At 37.7% G+C, this 24,483-nt stretch overlaps 1 protein-coding gene across 2 annotated transcripts in view; it reads right to left on the reverse strand.

Annotated features, from left to right (window-relative positions):
* USP32 (ubiquitin specific peptidase 32) overlaps window positions 1-24,483 on the reverse strand; it is a 205,514-nt gene that overhangs the window by 146,592 nt on the left and 34,439 nt on the right. The gene's annotated exons all lie outside the window — the stretch shown is intronic.

Below are 24,483 nucleotides of genomic sequence, written 5' to 3' on the forward strand. Positions count from 1 at the left end.
CAGTCACAAAGGAGGCACAAAAATGGTACCTTTGACCCCTGCTGGAGGAAACAGAGAAGGCTTTTGGATGGAGAGGAGGATTACATTAAATTTTAAAGGCCAAACCAAGCAAAATGAACAAGGGTATGCCAGGCAGAGATTACACTTCGTTACAAACAGATGTATAGTATGTTACTATAGCAAAATAAGCAAGGCAGGAAGTAGTAAAGGATAAACCCAGAGAGTCAGTGAGATCAAGTCACAGAGACTATTCTAAAGAAGGGATACAGTCAGACACAATTCAGATATAAACTCCAGGCAGACAGGAAACAAGACACAGATACAATTCATATAGCTCACTCTACCAATAATGTAGAAAACAGATCAAACCTGGAAGCAAAAAGTAGATTGCCACCACAAGAAAAGGAGCTAAATTTGGGGAATATCTAGAAGGAAAGGTCAATAGAACTTGAAGCTCAACTGAGAGTAAAAGCAATCTAAAATAAAGTTCAGGTTTCTATACAGGGAAACTGTGAAGGATGGTGTTATCATGTAGTCAGGGAATGTAAGAAAAAGAGTAAGTTAGGAAAAAACAGATAATACTCTTTTAAGAACATATTAAATATGGGCGACCTTGGGGAGATGCATTGGATTTTTATAATTATGAGTGTAAAGCTTAAGAGAGGTTTAATAGGAGTTGTCAGTATATAGATAATTAAACCATGAGTAAGAAGCACAATGAGACATACAAAACTAGAAGAAACCAATGTTTGCAGTGCCTAAAGAGCAAAGACATAAAGAAAATAAAGAGAAAGAAAACTGATAAGGATTAGTCAGAAGGAAAAACAGAAGAGTGTAGTCTCCAAACGCCAGGAAGAAGGGACTGATCAAGTTAAGGCAGAAAGGACTAGCAAGATAAAGACTGAAGAGTGCCTAGTATATCGCTAATCATTCAATAAATGTTTGTGGTAGGGAGGGAGGGTTCATGGTTCAACAACATGTACAGCAATGATAAAGCAGTAAGAACTAAAACTTACATAGCTCTTACTCAACAGTAGCTAGAGAAAAGAGTGAATATTAGGTGCTTCATTCACTAAAAACTGGACTCATCAACATCTCCAATAATTTGATTTTTTTCTTTTTAGAATGTGAAAATTAAAATTATTGTAATGGAAGGAAACAACTTCAGCTACTAAAATATCTATTTCTTCAAGATGCCTAATTTTCATTAATGGCTTTACTAACAAATTAGGTTGCTCATGGTCTAGTGGAGCAGACAAGAAAATCAACCATTAGAATATGGTAATCTATACTGTTGGTTACAGATTATTTAAAGGATTGATTGGTTATATGTTTTCAAAAATAGCAATCTAATGAATAACAAATTATTCATTTATAATGGAGGGAAATTTACATATAAATAAGCTTTTTTTTTTGAGACAGAGTCTTACTCTGTTACCCAAGCTAGAGTGCCACGGCATCAACCTAGCTCATGGCAACCTCAAACTCCTGGGCTCAAGCAATCCTTCTGCCTCAGCCTCCCGGGTAGCTGAGACTACAGGCATGCGCCACCATGCCCAGCTAATTTTTTTCTATATATATTTTTAGTTGGCCAATTAATTTCTTTCTATTTTTAGTAGAAACGGGGTCTCACTCTTGCTTAGGCTGGTTTCGAACTCCTGACCTTAAGCGATCCACCTACCTCGGCCTCCCAGAGTGCTAGGATTACAGGCGTGAGCCACCACACCCGGCCTAAATAAGCTTTTAAAAGCATTTTTATAAGAAGCAATGTCCACCAACAGAGTATAGATTAAATAAATTATGATTTATACTCAAAATAGAATATCAGATACTAAAATGTCACAGATGCATATTTACTGAAAATAAACAGTATTTTTAGTCAAAATAAACTAACATTGACTAACATTTGGTTAATTTGTAGATAAGGAATACATAAAAATGTTCATTGTACAGTAAAACTTTGAAAATTTTTACAATAAAAATTTTAAAAAGACAGAAAATAGAAGTCAGCCTAGTAAATTTTTAAAGTAAGAAAGCATAGGCCGGGCGCTGTGGCTCACGCCTGTAATCCTAGCTCTTGGGAGGCCGAGGCGGGCGGATTGCTCAAGGTCAGGAGTTCAAAACCAGCCTGAGCAAGAGCGAGACCCCGTCTCTACTATAAATAGAAAGAAATTAATTGGCCAACTGATATATATATATAAAATTAGCCGGGCATGGTGGCACATGCCTGTAGTCCCAGCTACCCGGGAGGCTGAGGCAGAAGGATCACTTGAGCCCAGGAGTTTGAGGTTGCTGTGAGCTAGGCTGACGCCACGGCACTCACTCTAGCCTGGGCAACAAAGCGAGACTCTGTCTCAAAAAAAAAAAAAAAAAAAAAAAAAAGAAAGCATAATATTAATGTACTTATTTCAGCATTAGAAATAAAAGGTGGTTTCATGGGGGGAAAAAAGGAAAATTGAACTCTTTTAAAAAAATCTCCTCTTTCTCCCTCCCTCCCTCACAAAGTTAGTGAGAATAAAAAAGGATATAAATTCACAAGGACAAAGAGAATAGGAGATGAGAGAACTGAGGTCCTAAAAGACAGTCGAAATTTTTTCTGGGGAACATTAAGTATCTGGAAGAGTGGTCACCGACCTAAGCAAATCAAAGAAAGTTGAAACCTAAGCAGCAGCAGTTGAGAAATGCAAATAAGCAAACTAATTTACCCTATCCATAACCCCCAAAAGGCTGAGGAATCGATGGTACCAGTTACTTCAAAAGGCAAGGAGGTAAAAGATGGGGCTACAACAAAAAAGAAAATGGTTGCAAGTCTATGAGGAATGGTTAGACTGTGGTCCAGGGGTGGTGAGCCTGCAGCCTTAAGGAGACGTGGATTTCAAGGTCTTTAAGCGCAAACTTTTGACTGAATCCAAATTTTATAGAACAAATCCTTTTATTTTTATTAATACATTTTTGTTCATCATTTATATTTTTATTTTTCAAATGAATGTACTTAAAATACCAAAGAATAAAATAAGTTTCAATGTAATAATCCTCCCAGATTGAATAACACAATTAGCACACTAGCAAGCAATAAGGGCCAAATTGACAGCTGCTACACACATGATTTAGTTCTAACTTCCCCCCCTGACTGGCACCACCAGAGGCTGGTTGGCAAGAGGTTATGGGAGTCAAGTACACCAATCTGTTATCAGCTTTTGACAACAGTGCACTGTGTTTCTGTTTGAAATGGAATTTTTGAATAGCTGCACAGCTCAACAGTATTTTTTAAACTATTTCACCAGCCCATTAAGTTGAAGACCAAGAAACACTAAAGGAAGAAAACATTTTTTAAGGAGGATTGGGAATTGCAATATTACCTTGTTTCTGCTAAAGATAAAATGATTTGCTGTTTTACGATACTGTGACATCAACATTAAAGAAATTCAGTGTTCATCAGCATTATAACACTCATAAGGACCACAAATATTTTAAATTAGAGGGAGAGTCGTGAAAGGTTATACTGCAGAAATTAAAAGATGAAAAGCAAAAGCAAAGATAATTCTTTCAAGCAGCAATAAGACCTGGAAATAATGCCACTGTAGCAACTTACAAAGAGGCTTATATACTTGGGGGGGAAAGGGAACCCATTCAGTGATGTAGAAATTGTGAAAGAATGCATTATCAAAGTTATAAGATGCTCAGACCCTGATAACGTTTCAAAGCACTACTAACAACTGTCTCTTTTAAGGAGAACCATAACTGATCAGCAGCATGAATTAGCCTTCAATGTAACAGAGAACTTCACAAAATACTTCAAAAGGAAAATATATATTATTCAATCTCTTTGGATGAATCAGTTGATACTAATGATTTGGGTTCTAATAGAAGATTTTCTTTGCTACAAAGAATTACTCACTTTGGGCACTCTAGTGAACAAAAGACAGGGAATAGATATCTTCAACAACTTTTAAGGCAGACATTCTGAAATTGAACTACATTTCGTAAATTTAGTGAGTTTATATACAGAAGGTGCACTTTCCATGACAGGAAAACATGAAGGCTTTAACTGCACAGATCAAAAAAAAGTTAACAAATCCAGATGCTCTCATTTCTTTTCATTGTATCTTGCATCAGCAAAATCTCTGTGCTAAAGAGATACTTTACAACAAGTTATAAATATTGTTAACTATATTTGTGCAAATGCAACAAGGCATAGTCAGTTTCTTAACATGCTAAAGATGAACTATGAGGCATTCAGTGTGGATTTGCCTTATCATTCTAAAGTGTGTCGGCTATCACAGGGACAGGTGTTAGCCAAAATTTTCTCTCCGCCAGAACAAACAGTTAAATTTTATGAAGAACAGAATTAGCAATGTGAATTATTAAAAGATTTCATAGGAATGCAGCATTTCTGTGTGATATGTCAAATCAAAACGACTTGACTATTTCTTTGCAAGATAAAAAAGTCTACATATGATAAATGGCAAAAAAATCCAAGCATTTCAACAAAAAATTTTTTCAAAACACTTCTTCAAAAGGAAATTTTGACTGTACACTTTCCCCAGGTAGCCAAGGTCCTTAATGAGCAGGATGATATATGTGAATCATTTGAAGAATACACAGTTGTTACAGACCTATTAATTAGAGAATACAATGAAAGGTTCACTGACTTGAGAATCATAACATCACACTCAAATTAGTATTTTGGCCTCATCTAGTTGGTATCACCAAGGAACCTTAAGAACTACAGATGGAACTGACTGAGCTTTCAGAAGATGACATTTTAAAGCCATTGTTTGGGCTCATGCCTGTAATCCTAGCTCTCTGGGAGGCCAAGGCGGGAGGCTTGCTCAGGGTCAGGAGTTGAAAACCAGCATGAGCAAGAGCAAGACCCCGTCTCTACTATAAATAGAAAGAAATTGATTTGACTACCTAAAAATATATATAGAAAAAATTAGCCAGGCATGGTGGCACATGCCTATACTCCCAGCTACTCGGGAGGCTGAGGCAGTAGGATTGCTTGAGCCCAGGAGTTTGAGGTTGCTGTGAGCTAGGCTGACACCACAGCACTCTAGCCAGGGCAACAGAGCAAGACTCTGTCTATATATATATATATATATATATATATAAAGCAAGCCATTGTTTGATGCTAAGAAAGATTCAACTGAAATACGGAAAAAATGCAGCAGAATATCCACACCTTCAGCAACATGCCCAAAAACTGCTTTCTTGCTTTTCAACCACTATTGCTGCAAATCTACATTCTCCTACCTAACTCAAACCAAGATGCCCTTAAAGTATTTGAACTTCTACATTATTGAACCAAGTTTACCATTATTTTAAAGGAAATTCTTATACAGACCTAATTTTGAAATGCTAACTATCCATCTTGAGGGAAGATTGTTCCTCAGTTAAAGACTTGTTTATTTAACTGGGACTGTAGATATATTTTTGTTTCTAAGCTACATTAGCAAAACTTATTTTTCAATGCCCACTGTGAATATCAAGTTATGTTCTTAAATATTTTATACCCAAACGTAAACTTTTTTTCAGAAGTCTTGTTTTATACTTGTTGGACTGAATACCATTTTTGGATAATGTCTTAACATTACTTTTTATACTTGAAAGAAACATTTATTTTTGTAAAAGCTAAAAATAAATAAATAAATAGCACACCCTAAGGTCACAAATGACTGATACTCATCTAGAGCCCAGGAGTTTGAGGTCAATTGCAACTTCGGACCTCCACGCTACAACCAAATATTCAAATGTTTTCCAACAAAAAGCAGACACAAAAAAGTCATTAAAAGGTTAGTTGACTTTAAAATTAACAGTTTTCATTTTTTGAAATTATTAAGTACATAGCAGTTAGATTTTTACAAAATAATGTTCCTTTTAAAATATATCTAATTGAAGTTTCCTGAATGTGGATTTATTTGATTACAGCTAAATTAATACAGCCTTCCAATATGAAAAGGTTCCCCACCCCTGCTCTGGTCCCTTGCAGCAAAAGGCACAGCCAGGCACCAATTTACCCACACCCCCATCACTTACACACCAACCTTTTGGATGTACATTTTACAGAGACCAGAAATAAATTCTCTAGATAAACTAAGCCATGGGAAAGGCTTGATACATGGGAACACCAGATAGTTGAGAGCTATGGATGGGATAATGAGAAGCTATATGAAAAAGGGTAAAGATTAAGTAAGCATTTATATTATCCTCCCTTCCCTTGCCCTACATATACAACATCTCAACAGAATAAATGAGGCCTCTTCTCTCTATAGCAATGGCTGGGTTCCCAACTAATCATTCAACAGGAAAATCCACAAGGCAAGAAACGATACACTCATGATACATTCAAACACACAAGCCTTCCAATTAACCTTTTACTGCATCACTCTTAAAAATGGATGGGTAGTTTGGCAATTCTTATAAGTTAAACATACACTCACCCTATGGCCCAGCAATTCCCCTCCTTGTTACTTACCTGAGAGAAACTGAAATGCTGTACTGGAATGTACGTACCAGTCTTTTAAATAATAGCTCAAAAAAAAAGAAACCAAAAACCTGGAAACAACAACCCTTTTGTCTGTGAACAGGTGAAAAATTGTGGTGTATCGATAAAATGGAATAATACTCAATAAAAATGAAGAAATTACTGATTCGTGCAACATAAATGAATCTCAAAAACTATGCTGAGCAAAAGAAATCAGATACAAAAACTGTCTGGCAGCATTATATCAGTCTTAAAAACAGGCAAACTAGCTGTAATGACAGGTGTTGTAGTGAGGAGAATGTGTAAGAAACAAAGAATGCAGGCTGGGCGTGGTGGCTCACGCCTGTAATCTTAGTACTCTGGAGGCCGAGGTGGGTGGATCATTTGAGCTCAGGAGTTCCAGACCGACCTGAGCAAGAGCGAGACCCCATCTCCACTAAAAATAGAAAGAAATTAATGGGCCAACTAAAAATATATATATAAAAAATTAGCCAAGTATAGTGGCACATGCCTGTAGTCCCAGCTACTTGGGAGGCTGAGGCAGAAGGATTGTTTGAGCCCAGGAGTTTGAGGTTGCTATGAGCTAGGCTGACGCCATGGCACTCTAGCCCAGGCAACATAGTGAGACTCTGTCTCAAAAAACAAACAAACAAAAAAAAAAACAAAGAGTGCAAAGAAATGGGAAGGAATAGGTGATGGAAATCTGTACAATCAAATAAATACAATCAAATCTATATTTGATTGGGGTAGTGGTTACATAAACAAGTACATTGGTCAAAACTTATTTTTTGTATATCAACAGAGTAGACTTTTTAAAAAACAAACACATTTTGCCATGGAACACCAAATATGGAGGAAAATTCCAAAAAGAAAGGCACTGAAACAAACAAATGGTGAAAAGGGAAAAGTGAACAGAAATACCGAAGAAAGCAGGAAAAAAAACCTAAAACCTACAAATATTCTTTAAATAGGAGAAAAAGAAAATTACAGGCCAGAGCAGTAGCTCACGCCTGTAATCCTAGCACTCTGAGAGGCTGAGGCAGGAGGATCGCTCAAGGTCGGGAGTTCGAAACCAGCCTGAGCAAGAGCGAGTTCCCTTCTATACTAAAAATAGAAAGAAATTAATTGGCCAACTAAAAATATATATAAAAAATAAGCCGGGCATGGTAGTGAATGCCTGTAGTACCAGCTACCTGGAAGGCTGAAGCAGAAGGGTCGCTTGAGCCCAGGAGTTTGAGGTTGCTGTGTGCTGGGCTGATGCCACAACATTCTAGCCTAGGCAACAGAGACTCTGTCTCAAAAAAAAAAAAAGAAAAGAAAAAGAAAATTACATTCAAATAACAAGAATGGGATATGATAAAAATACAACAATGAGAAAGAAAGAACAATTTCTTGTATCCTTTCCCAGCAAGCTATATGATAATGTGCTACAACAAAGTAAGGAGGTATTCCAATGGGAAAAAAAAGACACAGGAAACACTGACATGAGAGAGGTGAAGGGAATTATCAGGATAATGAAGGTGTGACATCCCAGGCTGACAGTTTGTAGCAGGTCTAGACAATAAGACCAGATTAGAAGGACTTTAGAATTAAAAAAAAAGGGAACAGGACAGCAGACCAAATGATACATATGATCACAGAGAGAATGGCTTTAAGGGGTATTTCTCCTTCAAAAAATAAATTTCAAGGTTGGCCACAGTGGCTCATGCCCATAATCCCAGCATTTTGGAAGACTGAATAAGGAGGGCTGCCTGAGGTGAGAAGTTAAAAAAATATCAGCCTCGGCCGGGTGCGGTGGCTCACGCCTGTAATCCTAGCACTCTGGGAGGCCGAGGCGGGCGGACGGATTGCTCGAGGTTGGGAGTTCGAAACCATCCTGAGCGAGACCCCGTCTCTACTAAAAATAGAAAGAAATTAATTGACCAACTAAAAATATATATACAAAAAATTAGCCGGGCATGGTGGTGCATGCCTGTAGTCCCAGCTACTTGGGAGGCTGAGACAGGAGGATCGCTTGAGCCCAGGAGTTTGAGGTTGCTGTGAGCTAGGCTGACGCCACGACACTCACTCTAGCCAGGGCAACAAAAGTGGGACTCTGTCTCCAAAAAAAAAAAAAAATCAGCCTAGGCCACATACATGATCTCTACAAAAAATAATTTAAAAAAAAAATTAGCTAGGTATGATAGCACACACATGTAGTACAGCTACTTAGGAGGCTGAAGCAGGAGGATGTCTTGAGCCAAGGAGTTTGTGGTTGCAGTGAAGTATGATGATGCCACTGCACTGTAGCCTGGGCAACAGAGCAAGCCCATCTCAAAAACAAGTAAATAAGTCTGAGGGTGGGTAGGGTAGCGCACAGCTATAATCCCAACACTTTGAGAGGCCAACGTAAGAAGCTGAGAACAGGAGTTAAGAGACCCGGCTGGGCAACATACCAAGACTCCATCTCTACCAAAAAAAAAAAAAAAAAAAACCTATAGTCCTAGCTACTTGGCTGAGGTAGGAGGATCACTTCCCTTGAGCTCAGGAGTTCAAGGCTGCAGTAAGCTATGATCTAAAAATATTTTGTAAATTAAAAAAAGGAAAGGATGATACTCAAGGGACCGTGTGAGTGAGATTTCATCACACTACTCAAAACAGCGTACAATTTAAAACTTTGGGATTGTTTATTTCCAGAATTTTCCATTTAATATTTTTGAACCACAACTGACGGAAGGTAACTGAAACCACAAAAAGGAAAACCATGGATTTTGGGGGCAGGGAAGAGGATAACTATACACACATCTTATGAAGACTACTTTGTAACAGAAGATTTAAGAATTGGGCTTATTCCATTTATGGCTAGTTGTGGTAGCTCATGCCTATAATCCTAGCACTCTGGGAGCCAGAGGCGGGAGGATTGCTTGAGGTCAGGAGTTCAAGACCAGCCTGAGCAAGAGCAAGATCCCCCCCCAACAGAAAAAAATAGTAGGTGGTGGCAAGCCTGTAGTCCCAGCTACTTGGGAGACTGAGGCATGAGGATCACTTGAACCCAGGAGTTTGAGGTTACTATAAGCTAGGCTGATGCCACGGCACTCTAGCCCAGGCAACAGAGCAGAATTGGGCTATTAGACTTATTCTATTTAATCTACAATCAAACACAAACTAGTTCAGAGTTCACAAAATCCAAGACTTCCCTAGAGTGTATTTTTTGTTTGTCTTAAAATACAAACAAAAACAGAAAAAACATTTCAATTTTGTTTATCTAGCAATTTCTGGTTATAAAAATAATCTAAGCATATTCTGAGTAGTCCATACAACTACATGAAATAACATGAAAAATGAAGAGAGTATTTTGTGAAATATTTGAGTGCATATTACAAGCCAAGCACTGTTATACCTTTATTCCAGTGGCTCTCTTTTTTTTTTTTAAGCCTTTTTGAGGTATAATTTATAAATCGGAATTGTATATATTTAAGGTACATAACTTGATGTTTTGATATATATGCATTGTGAAATGATCACCACTATTCTAGTAGTTCTTAACACTGGCTGTGCAAGTGAAATCACCCAATGAGCAATTAAAGAATACTGATGTCCATGCTGCACGCCAACCAGTACAGCTGGTTCTCCCTATCCATGGGTTCCACAACTGTAGATTCAACCAATTTCAGATAGAAAATATTTGAAAAAAATTTAAAAAAATACAAATTTTAACACATAATATAGTCAACTATTTATATAGCATTTACATTATACTAGGCATTATAAGTAATCTAGAGATAATTTAAAGTATATAAGAGGATGTGCGTAGGTTATATGTAAATACTATGCCACTTTTATAAGAGACTTGAACATCCCTGGATTTTGTATTCCATGGGCCTCCTAGAACCAATCCCCCACAGATATTGAAGGAATACTGTTATCAGAATCTTGGGAGGCCCAGGGATTCAAATGTTAAATAAATGAATGTATAACGAGCATAATAATAAAACAAAGTAGAAAGTAATAAACAGCCTAAGGGGTATAAACAAGTGCTATGGGAGTAGAGAAGAGATGACAGGGAAGAAATCCAGGAAGTTTTCATTAAAAAGTGGCAGTTCTTGTGCTAGAAGATTAATGATCAAGACAGGGAGACAGAGAGGACATATAAAGTGATAGGAAAAGAATAAGCAATGGCACAGAGGTCAGAAAATGTTAGGAATGCTTAGAGTACAGTTTGAGAGGATATAGAGTGTGGGGATTGCAAGAGAGAAAGTATGAGAAGAGAAGTGGGAGGAATTTCTAAGAAGTGAAAAATATGCTAACTTTAACTTTTTCAGAAAGTTAGAATCATCTGGTCAGAGTGTAAAAGAAGTATAATATGGTCTAAAATTTTTTAATTGATAATTCAAATCCAGGAGCTGCTGAAAAACTAAATCTGCTTTAAAAGTTCTACTAAGTGTTTAGTGTTCATATAGACAGAAAATACTCCACACTGAAAATGTTTACATTTTCAAAAAGAAAGTCTAAAGGGAAATATATCACCCCTCATACAAACCCACCACTCCTCATTTTATTTCATTGTCTGATAACAGAAAAGAAGGAAGAAAGGTCAATAGTTTTTTGTTTGAGATCTCTTTAACCAAAAAACAACTATCAGCTATATGGCCAAAGAAGGAAATGATGCAAGAAACAGGAGCAACAAAATTGAGAATGTGAGGAAAATAAAGAAAGTTAATAAAGTTTTAGCCTGGACATTGTGGCTCATGACTGTAATCGTAACACTTTGAGAGGCCAAAGTGGGAGGATCACTTGAGGCCAGGAGATCAAGACCAGCCTAGGCAATATGGAGACCTCATCTCTACAAAAAATAAAAAACTTAGCTGGGCGTGGTGACACAAGTCCTGTAGTCCCAGCTACTTGGGAGGCTGAGGCAAGAAGATGGATTGAGCCTAGGAGTTTGAGGCTGCAGTGAGCTACAGTGATGCCACTGCACTCGAGGAGAGGAGGAGGGGAGAGGAGGGGAGGGGAGAGGAGGGGAGGGGAGGGGAGGGGAGGGGAGGGGAGGGGAGGGGAGGGGAGGGGAGGGGAGGAGAGGGGAGGAGAGGAGAGGAGAGAGGAGAGAAATTAACATTGGTATCCCTAATTTTTAAAAATTAAAATAATAGGATTGTTAGTTTTTCCTGTAGTCACAAACCTGCCTGGATTCAAAAGGAGAGACCATAAATTATACCTCATAATGGAGAAGTGTCAAAGTCACATTGTAAGAAGCATGTGGGGTAGGAAATGTTGTCATGACCATCTTTTGAAAATATAATCTACCACATACATGAATACTAAGTATTATGTTTGTATTGGGTTTTCTTTTCCACAGACACCTAAAGAATTCTAGATTATATACTCCCCTTTTAAATATTTACTAACCTCTGCAAGACAGGTTAGCTCCATAAATACTTAACACAACAATACTACCACAAAAAAAGGATTAGCTAAAGAAGTTAGCTTGGCATAGTTGCTCATGCCTGTAATCCCAACATATTTAGGGAAGCTAAGGCAGGAGGCTAGGAGTTTGAGACCAGCCTGGGCAACATAGCAGTCCCTGTCTCTACAAAAAAAAAAAAAATTAGCCAGGCATGGAGGCATGTGCCTGTAGTCCTAGCTACTGGGGAGGCTGAGGTAGCAGGATGGCTTGAGTCCAGGAGTGTGAGGTTGCAGTGAGCTATAATGCCCACTCTAGCCTGGGCAACAGAGCAAGACAATCTCAAAAACAAACAAACAAATAAACAAAAACTTGGCTTTAAAGCAGTCAAACTGTACAACTATCCTTCAGGAACACTAAAGTACTATAGAGGATTATGTATAGGCAAAGCTAAAGCTAACCTAAAGCTAAACTAAAGATTTAAATTTCCAAACTAACACCTTAGAATAGCCACAAAATCTCTTGAGAGGAGAAGAGATAGAACAAAGCCATATGACTTGCTACCTCATTAAGAAAGACAAAGTTCCATCTACATCTAAGGCACCATTTCAGAAAATGGGACTAACCTAGCCTTAGGAAAAAAAGCAGGGGAAAGGGGATTGTGACCTATTTCTTCACAAAGAACTTCAGTATCTAAGATTTATCCAAAAGAGAAAAGGAAGCAAGGGAGGAAGGGAGGGTGGAAGGAAGAAAAAGGAAGGGAGGGAAGGGAAAGGTACTACAAGGCAAAAAAGGATAAAATTAGGCCAGCTTTGAGTAACTCCCTGATCTGAATCTATCTAGACTATTCTTTCTGAGAGTTAAATGAAATATTTCTCCTTTTCCCATAGTCAACTTAACTTCTTACAATGAAGTACGACTTAACAAAGGAATGGACACACTATCACGGGGAAAGAAAAGATAAAACAGAGCTAGAGTTATTGTTTTGTCATATGTTTTTATAAAAAGGAGAGGGGAGAGCATAATCTCCAAAAAAAAAAAAAAAATCCACTTACAAAAATCCATTTTCAAAGGAGAGCTATCAAGACTAATTCTGTTTAAACTTTGTTTTAAGTAAATCCAAAGCATTCAAGTCTGAATTACAGGACTTTCTCTAATTCCATCGTTCAATGTTGTAGTCTATATACCATACATATTCATTATCTATAGTTTCAAGAGGTAGTGCCTAACAGTGTGTGGCCTATAAGCGTAACATTCCTCCTAGCTACTTTTACATTGTACTTTTAGCTGATTTTTTTCAATAAGCATTTCTTAAATCTCTACTATGTGTCAGGCACAGTCAAGATGAGCAAGATAGTTCTTCCATTTAATACTTCAAAACGTAGTAGAAAAGATAGGCAACAAAAATAACTGCAATACCAGGTAGGAAATATTAACGTGAAGGTATTATTAAATATAATGGAGTCCCAAAATAGGGAGTGATTAATTGTATCTGAGCTGGGGATCAAGAATGGTTTCCAAGAGGTGGTGATTCTTGAAGAGTAGGGCAAAAAAGGGCAAAAGGGTATTGCATACAGGGAAAACATATGTAAAAGAATGAAAGGCTGGGCGTGGTAGCTCACACCCGCAATCCTAACACTCTGGGAGGCCAAGGCAGGAGGATGGCTCAAGGTCAGGAGTTCGAAACCAGCCTGAGCAACAGCAAGACCCTGTCTCTACTGTAAATAGAAAGAAATAGTTGGACAACTAAAAACACACAGAAAAAATTAGCCAGGCATGGTGGTGCATGCCTGTAGTCCCAGCTACTTGGGAGGCTGAGGCAGAAGGATTACTTGAGCCCAGAAGTTTGAGGTTGCTGTGAGCTAGGCTGACACCATGGCACTCTAACCCGGGCAACAGAGTAAGACTCTGTCTCAAAAAAAAAGAGAATGAAGTAGCATGGATAAACAAAGAATTGCAAGTAGTATGATATATGGAGTAAAGGGTACAAAAAGCAGAGCTGCAAGAAGTGATGTTAGAATGATAACTGGCAGACAAAACAGAACCTGGATGGAATTCATCCAAGGTGATAATGGTCCCAGCTAAAAGTCTATACTTTTGTTTCCCTTGCAACCAGAAATGGCCAGTGAAATGTAACAGAAATTGCTAGGAGGTACCTCCAAGAAGTCTCCTTAAAAGGTGACAGATAGATGGCAAATGTCCTTTTGCCCTTTTCCCTTCTTCCCACCTGGGACTCAGAAGTAATAACTACCTCTCCAGCAGCCATTTTACACTACAAGTGATTGTCAGAGTTATATACCATATGCTAAGGATAGTGAGATTGAAAAGATTTGTTTTTCAAAAGCCTAGATGATCATGGAACTGCCATACAACGCCTGCACATCTTATCTCCAGATTTATGTATGAGAAAAATAAACCTCTATATCTTAAATTATTATTTTGGTTTTTTGGTGTTTCTTTTGTTTGTTTTTTGAGAGACAGGGTCTCCCTCTGTTGCCAGGCTAGAGCACAGTGGCATCATCATAGCTCACTATAACCTCAAACTACTGGGCTCAAGGGATCCTCCAGTCTCAGCCTCCCAGGAAGCTAGGACTACAGGCGCACTCCACCATGCCCAGCTAATTTTTAAATTTTCTGTACAGACAAGGCCTCACCATGTTGTTCTGGCTGGTCTTGAGCTCCTGGGCTCAAGAGATCCTCCCAGCTCAGCCTGCCAAAGGACTAGGATTACAGGCATGAGCCACCAAGCCTGGGCAATTATTTTGTTTAATATACAATCAAACATAATCCTAACTGATAGAGGTACAGGTGCAAGTTTATGAGAGGACACTCTAAGACATGTTAACAATCCTTTCCTAGTTTTAAACAAAGAAGTAACTCTAAGGAGGGTGGTGGGCCCCCTCCCTTCCTTAGATCAAAAAAGAAAAGGCTCACAAGATCAGACCCGACATGGACGACTGCCCTGCTGAAAACTACCACACCCCATAATAGAGTTTTGGCTCCTGGATTCCACAAATACCTCCAGCCCCTCATATTTCTCAATGACCATCAAAGGTGGTCCCAGCTCTTTGTGCCGAAAGTCCCTTGCCCAAACCAAATGGCATAAGAGGCCTCACCCCCTTCAAACGGGGGCAACTTCTGGGGCCTCCTCTCTTGGGACCCCAGAACCTCATCCAGGAGTGCAAAATAAAGCAACGTGGTTTAGCCCCTACTCTTTCTGTCTTTTCTTTTCGCTGCCGCAAAAAAACCTTACAGTAACAATCAGATTTATATTCACACCACTGTCAATATATTAAACAGACTGAAAAGAGGCCAGATTGAAGGTATAAAGATTAGCTGAAAGGCTATTGTATTAGTTCAGACAAGAGATAAAGGCATAAATGAAAAAGGGAGGTAAGATAGATTCAAGGAATAATAAAGTTAACTGAATGGGGTTCATTGGATAATTAGCTGTCAAAGGACAAGAAAAAATGATCTTTGATGATTTGTAGGTGTCTGCTTGGTTCTAAGGTATAGTCAACAGGTCTACTGGCTAAGGTACATCAGTGCTACTGATGAAGATCAAGTCTATAGGAAAACTCGAATATTTTACATTGTATATACATTTCTGTTATGAACTGAATGTATGCCCTGTCCCTCAAATTCATATGATGGAGCCCTAACCCACAGTGTGGCTGTATTTGAAGAAAGCAGTTATGGTTAAATGAGGTCATAGAATGGGGCCCTAACCAGACAGGATTAGTGTTCATATAAGAAGAGACACCAGAGAGCTCAAGCACTCTCTCTCCCAGCATGGGCACAGAGGAAAGGCCATGGGAAGATACAATGAGAAGGTAGCCATCTGCAAGTGAGGAAGAAAACACTCACCAGAAACCAAATCCTGCTGAAACCAAACCTTATTTCGAACAGGAAGTAAAATTTCTGTTGTATAAGTCACCCAGTCTTTGGTATTTTGTTATTGCAGCCCCAGAAGACTAATACAATTTCTACAGTACCAGTGATAAATAGGCCACCTCCTCCATTCTGATTTAGATAGAAAGCCTTTTTTTTTTTTAAGTCAGTCAAATTTAGCAGTGGGTGGCTGTATACCAACTTTAGTGACACTGATGTTAATAAGTTCTGAATCAACCCACTATCATTGGACCAGCCCATAGCCTATTTAAATGGATTGTATGAGGTCATATGAGAAGATGAGAACTCATTGCTTTGAAAGGAAATAAAATCATGTACTTAATGACGGTACAAAACAAACTCAGTATAAGAGAATAACACAATGCTCACTGTCATCTCTAAACACTTATAGTTGGGTTTTGTTTTGTTTTGTTTTTGTCTATATCAGCAGTTATCAACCTTTGTCTACAGTGACACAGAATGAATGTTTTCATTCCCATGGGCATTCCCTGAATTCTAGCTGTTACTACATTCTTTTTACTACCATTTAAGAAATCATATGCATATGCGAAATACACAAACTTTAATTCAGGTTAGTAAAAGTAAGTTTTTTTTCTAAAACAAAGTTCAGTACCTTATTATTACTCATTATATGGGTATAAAACATTTCACAATAAATCACAATACTAGTGTTCTATACCCATAGTACAAACTGACTTATTATCAAAACTTTTTTTCAAAGGTAATATTAAGTCTTATCTCTCCAAGCATATTTTAAGTCTCTTGAGAGCAGGGAAAGGGCTATTCTTCATCTCTATTTTTTCTTCTCTTCCATAGAGCCAAGACAATAGCATGCATTCAGATTTTTATTAAAGGATAGGAGTTGCTTTTTTAACAGTTTGGTCCCAAAAGCACAGATGAAAATTTAACAACATCTGAAATCAGAGGATAACTACAGAGGTAAATGAAAACTGGGAAATATGCCTTTCACTTTCAAAGTAGGCTAAGTATTTACAAATCCAGGACAAGAAGCAAAATGTCTAATACAGCAAAGAGATCATAACCAACATTAATTTGTAAATGTACATGGTGCAGCTAATCTGAAGTGAATGTACCTACCAAAAGTCTCTTTGACAGGCTCTCTACCGAAAAAGCTACTGCAAAGCCACTTCCGGTAGAGGATAAAGGGCAATGCAGATGAGACATTTTAGGCAAGAGGCAGCCTGCATCCAGCAAGTTTTGTGCCACTGTGACTTTGTGCCAAATGTCCATGAACAAATAAATCAAAAAAAATTATGATATATTCTTATTCAGCAATAAAAAAGGAAAAAACTACTGATATATGTAACAATATGGACGAAGCTCACAGATATTATACTAAGTAAAAGAAAGTTGATTTTTTTAAAAAAAGGGTAGGTACTCTGTGTGATTCCACAAATTCTAGAATGGGATGAACTAATCAATGGTTGACAGAAGTCTTAACAGTCTTAACTGCCTCTGAGGATGGGGAAGATTTACTGGCAAGAGGCACAAGTGAACTTTCATGGAAGATAGAAATGTTCTATATCTTGTCAAAACTCATTGACATTTATGACTTTTATATTTTATGATATAAAAATATTTCCTCCCAAAAGAGAAAAAAAAAACAAACCTGTAAGGAGGCTGACTGCTGGAATGGCAAAGTAAAAACCTGTGAAATTCCATTCCTCTATATAAGCAACAAGAATACTAACGAAAACTATCAAAACCCAGTTTTTGCAGAACTCTAGAAATCAACCAAGGATTATTTGAGCCCAGGAGTTCAAGACCAGCCTAGGCAACACATTCAGAGGAAGGAAAGGTAACAGGTAAGGTAAGGGGTATGGGAAGGTGTAGGAAAGGGAAGAGAAGGAAAAAATGGCTGCATCTCTATAAGAACAGCAAGATTTGTTGTGCTTTAATACACTCTATTCCCATCACCTTCTCTTTGGCTATGCAAACAGAAAACCAACAATCTTGGGACTCGTAGTTGCGAAAACTAACAGCCAAACAGCCACTGAATGAGGCAAAATGGGTTTAGAGCTTCCCCAAAGTGTCAATATTTGACTTATCTGGTAACTCACTAAAAAGTTCCATTCTCTGGGTCTGTCTGTATTTGACCTGGCACAGAGCTCACTCGGTAAATAACACTTTCCCCACAGCATTTGTCAAAAAAAAATCAGTGGCAACTGTATAACTTTGCAGCTGCCTTAGACAGCACTACCAGCTGGGGATAACAAGAAGTTGACCAAAAAATTTAAAAGCAAAAACTGGAAAATAGGAAATCCACAAGAGGCTTTGAAAAGCTCTGACATATTCCTAGGAATCCAGAAGGCCAGCTGCATATTTAGAGCTGTGCACATGCTCCCAAATTCCCGTATTTCTCATCTCTGGCTGACCTTGAAGTTCCACACAATCAGGAATTGAAGGCCTAACGTAGAGTTATAAACTATCTAGAGAAGTTTTAAAGGCATATATTAGCAATATAGAACCCCTCAGCCAACACTGAATTTATTGGCTCAAGAAATTCAAGGAATTCAACCCTCTACTGCTAAATTTGACTGGCTAAAGAAAAAAAATTCAAGAAAATCTCTGTCCAATCATTAGCTGACCACAAAGCTAAGCCCACACAACAAAAAATACACACTTTATAAAATCAATCCAGGAAAGTTACTAAACAAATAAATAATAGCAGGAATAACAACAAATAGCAATAACAAACTCTGTGAAGGAGGAAATCCAATTTCCAGAGTTACCACATTATAGTACTTAAAATGTCTGGTTCTCAACAAAAAATTGCAATGCATGCAAAGAAACAGGAAAATGTGACCCATACACAGGAAAAATGGCAGTAAGTAGAAATTGTCCCTGAGAAAGTCCAGACATTTGACTTACTATGTAAATACTTTAACTGAGCTATTTATAAATATGTTCAAAGAACAAAAGAAAATCATATCTAAAGAATTAAAATATGAGAACACTGTCTCACCAAACAGAGAATATCAATAGAGAGATAGAAATTATAAAAAAAAAAAAAACAACTAGAAATTCTGGAGTTGAAAGTACAATAACTGAAATGAAAAAATTCTCTGAAGGAGTTCAACATAGATTTGAACTCACAGAAGAAAAGAATCACAGAACTTGAAGACAGTCAATTGAAATTATCCAGTCCAATGAGAAAAATAAATGAAGAAAATGAACAGAGTCTCAGAGAACTGTGAGATGGCTTCAAAAATAAAAATGTGTGCACACTAGGAGCTCCACCAGTAGAGAAGAGAAAGAATATTTGAATAAATAATGGCCCCAAATTCCCAAATTTGATGGAAAACATTAATCTGCACAAGTAAGAAGCTCAATCTTGAAAGCAGCAAGAGAAAAGCAATTCGACATACCATCACATACAAAACAACATTGGGATGACATTCAAAGTACTGAAAAGAATGTCAATCCCCCCAAGCAGGTAATCAAAACAAAGGATGATCTAAATATGGTCTGTATTTTAAATATTCAGTTACTTGTTATTTGCTTTCTAGTTGGTTATCTAGTTATCAATGCTGCAGTTGTATAGTCACTTATATATTATTTAAATGTATTTAACTGTTAAATATACTACCCACCAATAGTGAAACAGACCTTTAAAAAAAAGAATGTCAACCAAGAATTCTATCACCAGTGAAACTATCATTCAATAACAAGAGAAATTAAAACAGTCCCAGCTAAATAAAAACTAAGAGAATACACTGCTAGCCTATTAAGAAATACTAAAGGGACTCCTGAGAGTAACAGATAGACAGTAACTTGAATCCACACAAAGAAATAAAGAGTACTGGAAAAGGTACCTACATAAATAAAAAAGAGAGTACAAATTTGTAACTCTTTGTTTTCCTATTTTAAAAGAACAACATAAAGCCATAATTATAAAACTGTAGAACAAGATTAAATTAAAATTTCTAGTTTCTTAGTTTAAATTAGGAATTTAATGCAAATTATTTAACAATAAAAGTATATATTTGCCTTTCAAAGCATCCAGAATTTACTTGAATTTGAGTGCTACAAAGTGAATTTAAGATTACATGAAACTAGGCTGGGCATAGTGGCTCATGCCTATAATCCCAGTGTTGTGGGAGGTCTAAGCAGGAGGATGGTTTGAGGCCACTTTGAAACCAGCCTAGGCAACACAGGGAAACCCCTGTCTACAAAAAAAAAAAAAAGGCCGGGCGCGGTGGCTCACGCCTGTAATCCTAGCTCTCTGGGAGGCCAAGGCGGGCGGATTGCTCGAGGTCAGGAGTTTGAAACCAGCCTGAGCAAGAGTGAGACCCCGTCTCTACTATAAATAGAAAGAAATTAATTGGCCAACTAATATATATAGAAAAAATTAGCCGGGCATGGTGGCGCATGCCTGTAGTCCCAGCCACTTGGGAGGCTGAGGCAGAAGGATTGCTTGAGCCCAGGAGTTTGAGGTTGCTGTGAGCTAGGCTGATGCCACGGCACTCATTCTAGCCTAGGCAATAAAGCAAGACTCTGTCTCAAAAAAAAAAAAAAAAAAAAAAATGTAGATAGGCCTGGCAGCACACACCTGTAGTCCCACCTACTCAGGAGGCTGAGGAAGGAGGACGCTTAAGCCCTCCTTAAGAGTTCAAGGCTGCAGTGAGCTCTGATCATCCCAAATAAATAAATAAAGATTATATGAAACTATATTTCCTTAACTTAAAAGGGATCTCAATGATACAGCTTTAAGGATATTAATACATCTGGTTTCCTTATTCCAAAACCTTAATAAAAGCTCAAGATAATATTCCATGACTTTGTTTTTAATTGACATGAGGTTTCGCTGTTGCCCAGGCTAGAGTGCAGTAGTGCTATCAGAGCTCACTGTAGCCTCCAACTTCTGGGTTCAAGCAATCCTCCAACCTCAACCTCAGTCTCCCAAGTAGCTGGGACTATAAGCAAATGCCACCACATCCAGCTACTTTTTAAATTTTCTTTGTAGAGACAAGGTCTCACTATGTTACTCAGGTTGGTCTCTTAATTCCTGGCCTCAAGCGATCCTCCCGCTTCATCCTCTCATCGCATCCTCCCAAAGAGCTGGGATTATAGGCATGAGCCACCACATCCAACTGTATTTCATGACTTTTACCACAGTTATTAATGTAAATTGGACATGATCAAAATATTATCACCAAATTACAACAAGGTCTTTTAAAATCTCAAAATTGATGTTACTCCTTGATACATTAAAATTCTTCAATGTGTTCATATTACTCTTAGAATGAAGACCAAAATTTTTAGTGTGGTTTTCAGTTCCTGCAATTCCTCCTGCCATACATACTGCCTTTGACCCTGCTGCTCCCATAGCCAGGAACACTTTCACCCTCCACACACACATCCCCAACTCCCCTTAAAGTCAACTATTTTTCAGATCTCAGCTCGAATGCCACCTTCTCTGAAGATTCTTTTCTGTAAGACTAGGTCAGGTACTGTTATCATAAATGCTTCAACACATTTTTCACAGTTGTAATTTCACATGTATTTGGTTGGATTGGATTAATATTTGATTTCTCCACAAGACTTCAAGTTTCATGAGAGCAGGAACCATGCCTTTTGTTGTTGTTCACAACTCTATCTCCAGCACCTAGCACAGTGCCAATCACATAATTTGTTGAATGAATGAGAAAGTGTTACATAATATCCTAAGCACTGAAGTAGACACTTCCTAAAAGGCTAAATAACATTCCCTAATGATCACATAATACAAAGTACAGAATTACATCAATTTAAAGAAATGATGCATAAATACTTCTAAAGAATAACATGCTGGATTTCACATGACATGAAGTAACTAACCCAACAAACTCTATCTGAAGCCATAAAGGATCCATTTATAAAAACAAATAAAAACCTATCCCAGATATATATGGACAGTCATACAGATAGAAATATCTGACTTACTGATGACTCCCTAGTTCCTTACAAATGGACAATTCTCTATGCATACCTTTCTCTCTCCAAGTGATTAAAAGTAGTTAATATCAATAAAAACTCTCAAGGTGTAGCTGAATTAATCTCTGAAAAGGGTTGGCTGACCTAGCAAGAATATTCCATATCTTCAAGTATTAGCATTTAAATATATTTTTAAATGATTTTTCCATTTTATTGTTATTCTCCTTCATATAGCATTTCCATAGTAGTGCTTCACTACTTTTTTGTTGTAACTATATAGTATTTAAGCTAAATTATGACTTAATTTTCTGTAAGCCATTACCCTATGAACCGAATCATCATTTTTTAACATTATTTCTATGGAAAAATAAATTTTGAATTCCAGATAAACTCTGTTTTGGAGACAGGGTCTCACTCTGTCACCTGGGCTAGAGTGCAGTGGTGTCATCATAGCTCACTAGAACCTCAAACTCCTGGGCTCAAGTGATCCTCTTGCCTCAGCCTCCCAAGTAGCTGGGACTACAGGCACACACCACCACACGCATCTAATTTTTTCTATTTTCTGTAGAGACAAGTACCTTGCTCTTGCTCAGGCTGGTCTCAACTCAAGCCTCAAACAATCCTCCTGCCTCAGCCTCCCAAAGTGCAGCCTCCCATTACAGGCATGAGCCACCACATCCAGCCTAAACTCCTGATAAACTTTTGAACACTATCTATTCAGCACTTTAAAACTAGGCTTACTCTCAGATGACAATGTGTTATAATAGTTTAGTTAATCCAGTGTTTCCCTAACCTCATGAAATTACTTAGTTGTATAAATCTAATCTTTAATAGTGAGCGAGTCTACCAAAGTGATAGTTCCAGAAGTCTCTTTAAGTATTCACAATATTTTGACTCTAAACTAAAATATAAAAATATAGCATTTCAAAGGTAAAGCCGAAAATAGGCATTCATTCCTCCAAAGTTCATAAAATACCTATTAGAGAGAAAAAAATGGTAAAATGTGCACAGTTAGGAATAAAAGAATATATAAGAAATATCATGATACAAACAAAAGATATTTCTACAAATATGACACAGAAAAATCACAAAAAGCAAACTAGTGATTAATTTATAGTTGGGATGGATAGACTGAATACATGCAAAGGTAGGTACTAGATACATTAATCTAGTAGAAAAGAATAATTACTAGACTAGATCTGGATATCTAATAAAAATAGAGTATATAAAAGCAATTAATGGCTACTTGAAACATATAAAAATGGATAGGAAACAATTAGAAATAACTAGAAGACATAGGTCAGAAGTTCACAACTGAGAAGTAGTACTAGAAAAATGTAGATAATGCAAAATTCAAAGAAACATAATACCAGTAAGAAAAAGCAAGGTTTAATAAAGGTAATGCTCCTCTGTTCATCAAGAATACCAAACAGGCCAGGCGTGGGAGCTCACGCTTATAATCCTAGCACTCTGGGAGGCTGAGGCGGGGGGATTGTTCGAGATCAGGAGTTCGAAACCAGCCTGAGCAAGAGTGAGACCCGTCTCTACTATAAATAGAAAGAAATTAATTGGCCAACTAATATATATATAGAAAAAATTAGCCGGGCATGGTGGCACATGCCTGTAGTCCCAGCTACTTGGGAGGGTGAGGCAGGAGGATTGCCTGAGCCCAGGAGTTTGAGGTTGCTGTGAGCTAGGATGACACCACGGCACTCACTCTAGCCTGGGCAACAAAGCAAGACTCTGAATCAAAAAAAAAAAAAAAAAAAAAACAAAGAGCACTCTAAAACAAGAAGACCAAGTAGGAGTTTTCATATCTAAAAATTAGACTAAAAGGCCGGGGGGCAGTGGCTCATGCCTGTAATCCTAGCACTCTGGGAGGCCGAGGCGGGAGGATCACTCAAGGTCAGGAGTTCGAAGCCAGCCTGAGCAAGAGCGAGACCTCGTATCTACTAAAAATAGAAAGAAATTGGCCAACTAAAAATATATAGAAAAAATTAGCTGGGCATGATGGCGCATGGCGCATAGTCCCAGCTATTCGGGAGGCTGAGGCAGAAGGTTTGCTTGAGCCCAGGAGTTTCAGGTTGCTGTGAGCTAGGCTGACACCACTGCACTCTACCCCAGGCAAAGAATGAGACTCTGTCTCAAAAATAATAATAAAAAATTTAAAAACATAAAAATTAGACTAAAAAATAAAAGTAATTGTCACAGAAGATTATTGTAAATCTAATTTTGAGAAACTAGATGAAACCAGGATATTAATTATGAGAATGCTTCACAAGCTTTTTGATATTACACCATGGAGCACTAATGACAGGTAAGAAAATATAGCTTATTCTATGATTACAGGACATCACTTACAAAGACTGAGAATCCCTGGCTTAGGCCAAAAAGATCTAAAAAGGTTCTAACATGCAATAAATAGATAAAATTTTTAAATGTAGAACTGGAAGGTAGAGACACACATCAGACATTCCAGCTATTCCAATCTACTTACTATACCCTGACCACATTATGTTCACAGCCATTGTCCTTGCAGTATCCTCTGCCTATGAGCCCCAATTACTCTGAACAGCCTAACACCCTTCAAGATGTGTCTTAATTTTCTTCCTTTAATTTTTGGAAGCCTCTTCTAAATGCTTTCATGCATCACCATCTAAAGTTAGGTGCCCCGCCTATGGAATGACTTTCCTTATAATCACTTACTCAATATCAAACTTCCAATGCTTTAAAATAACACAGCTCATACTGTATTTATTTAACTGTGTAT

The sequence above is a fragment of the Microcebus murinus genome, chromosome 18 (assembly GCF_040939455.1).
Source record: "Microcebus murinus isolate Inina chromosome 18, M.murinus_Inina_mat1.0, whole genome shotgun sequence".
NCBI lineage: Eukaryota > Metazoa > Chordata > Mammalia > Primates > Cheirogaleidae > Microcebus > Microcebus murinus.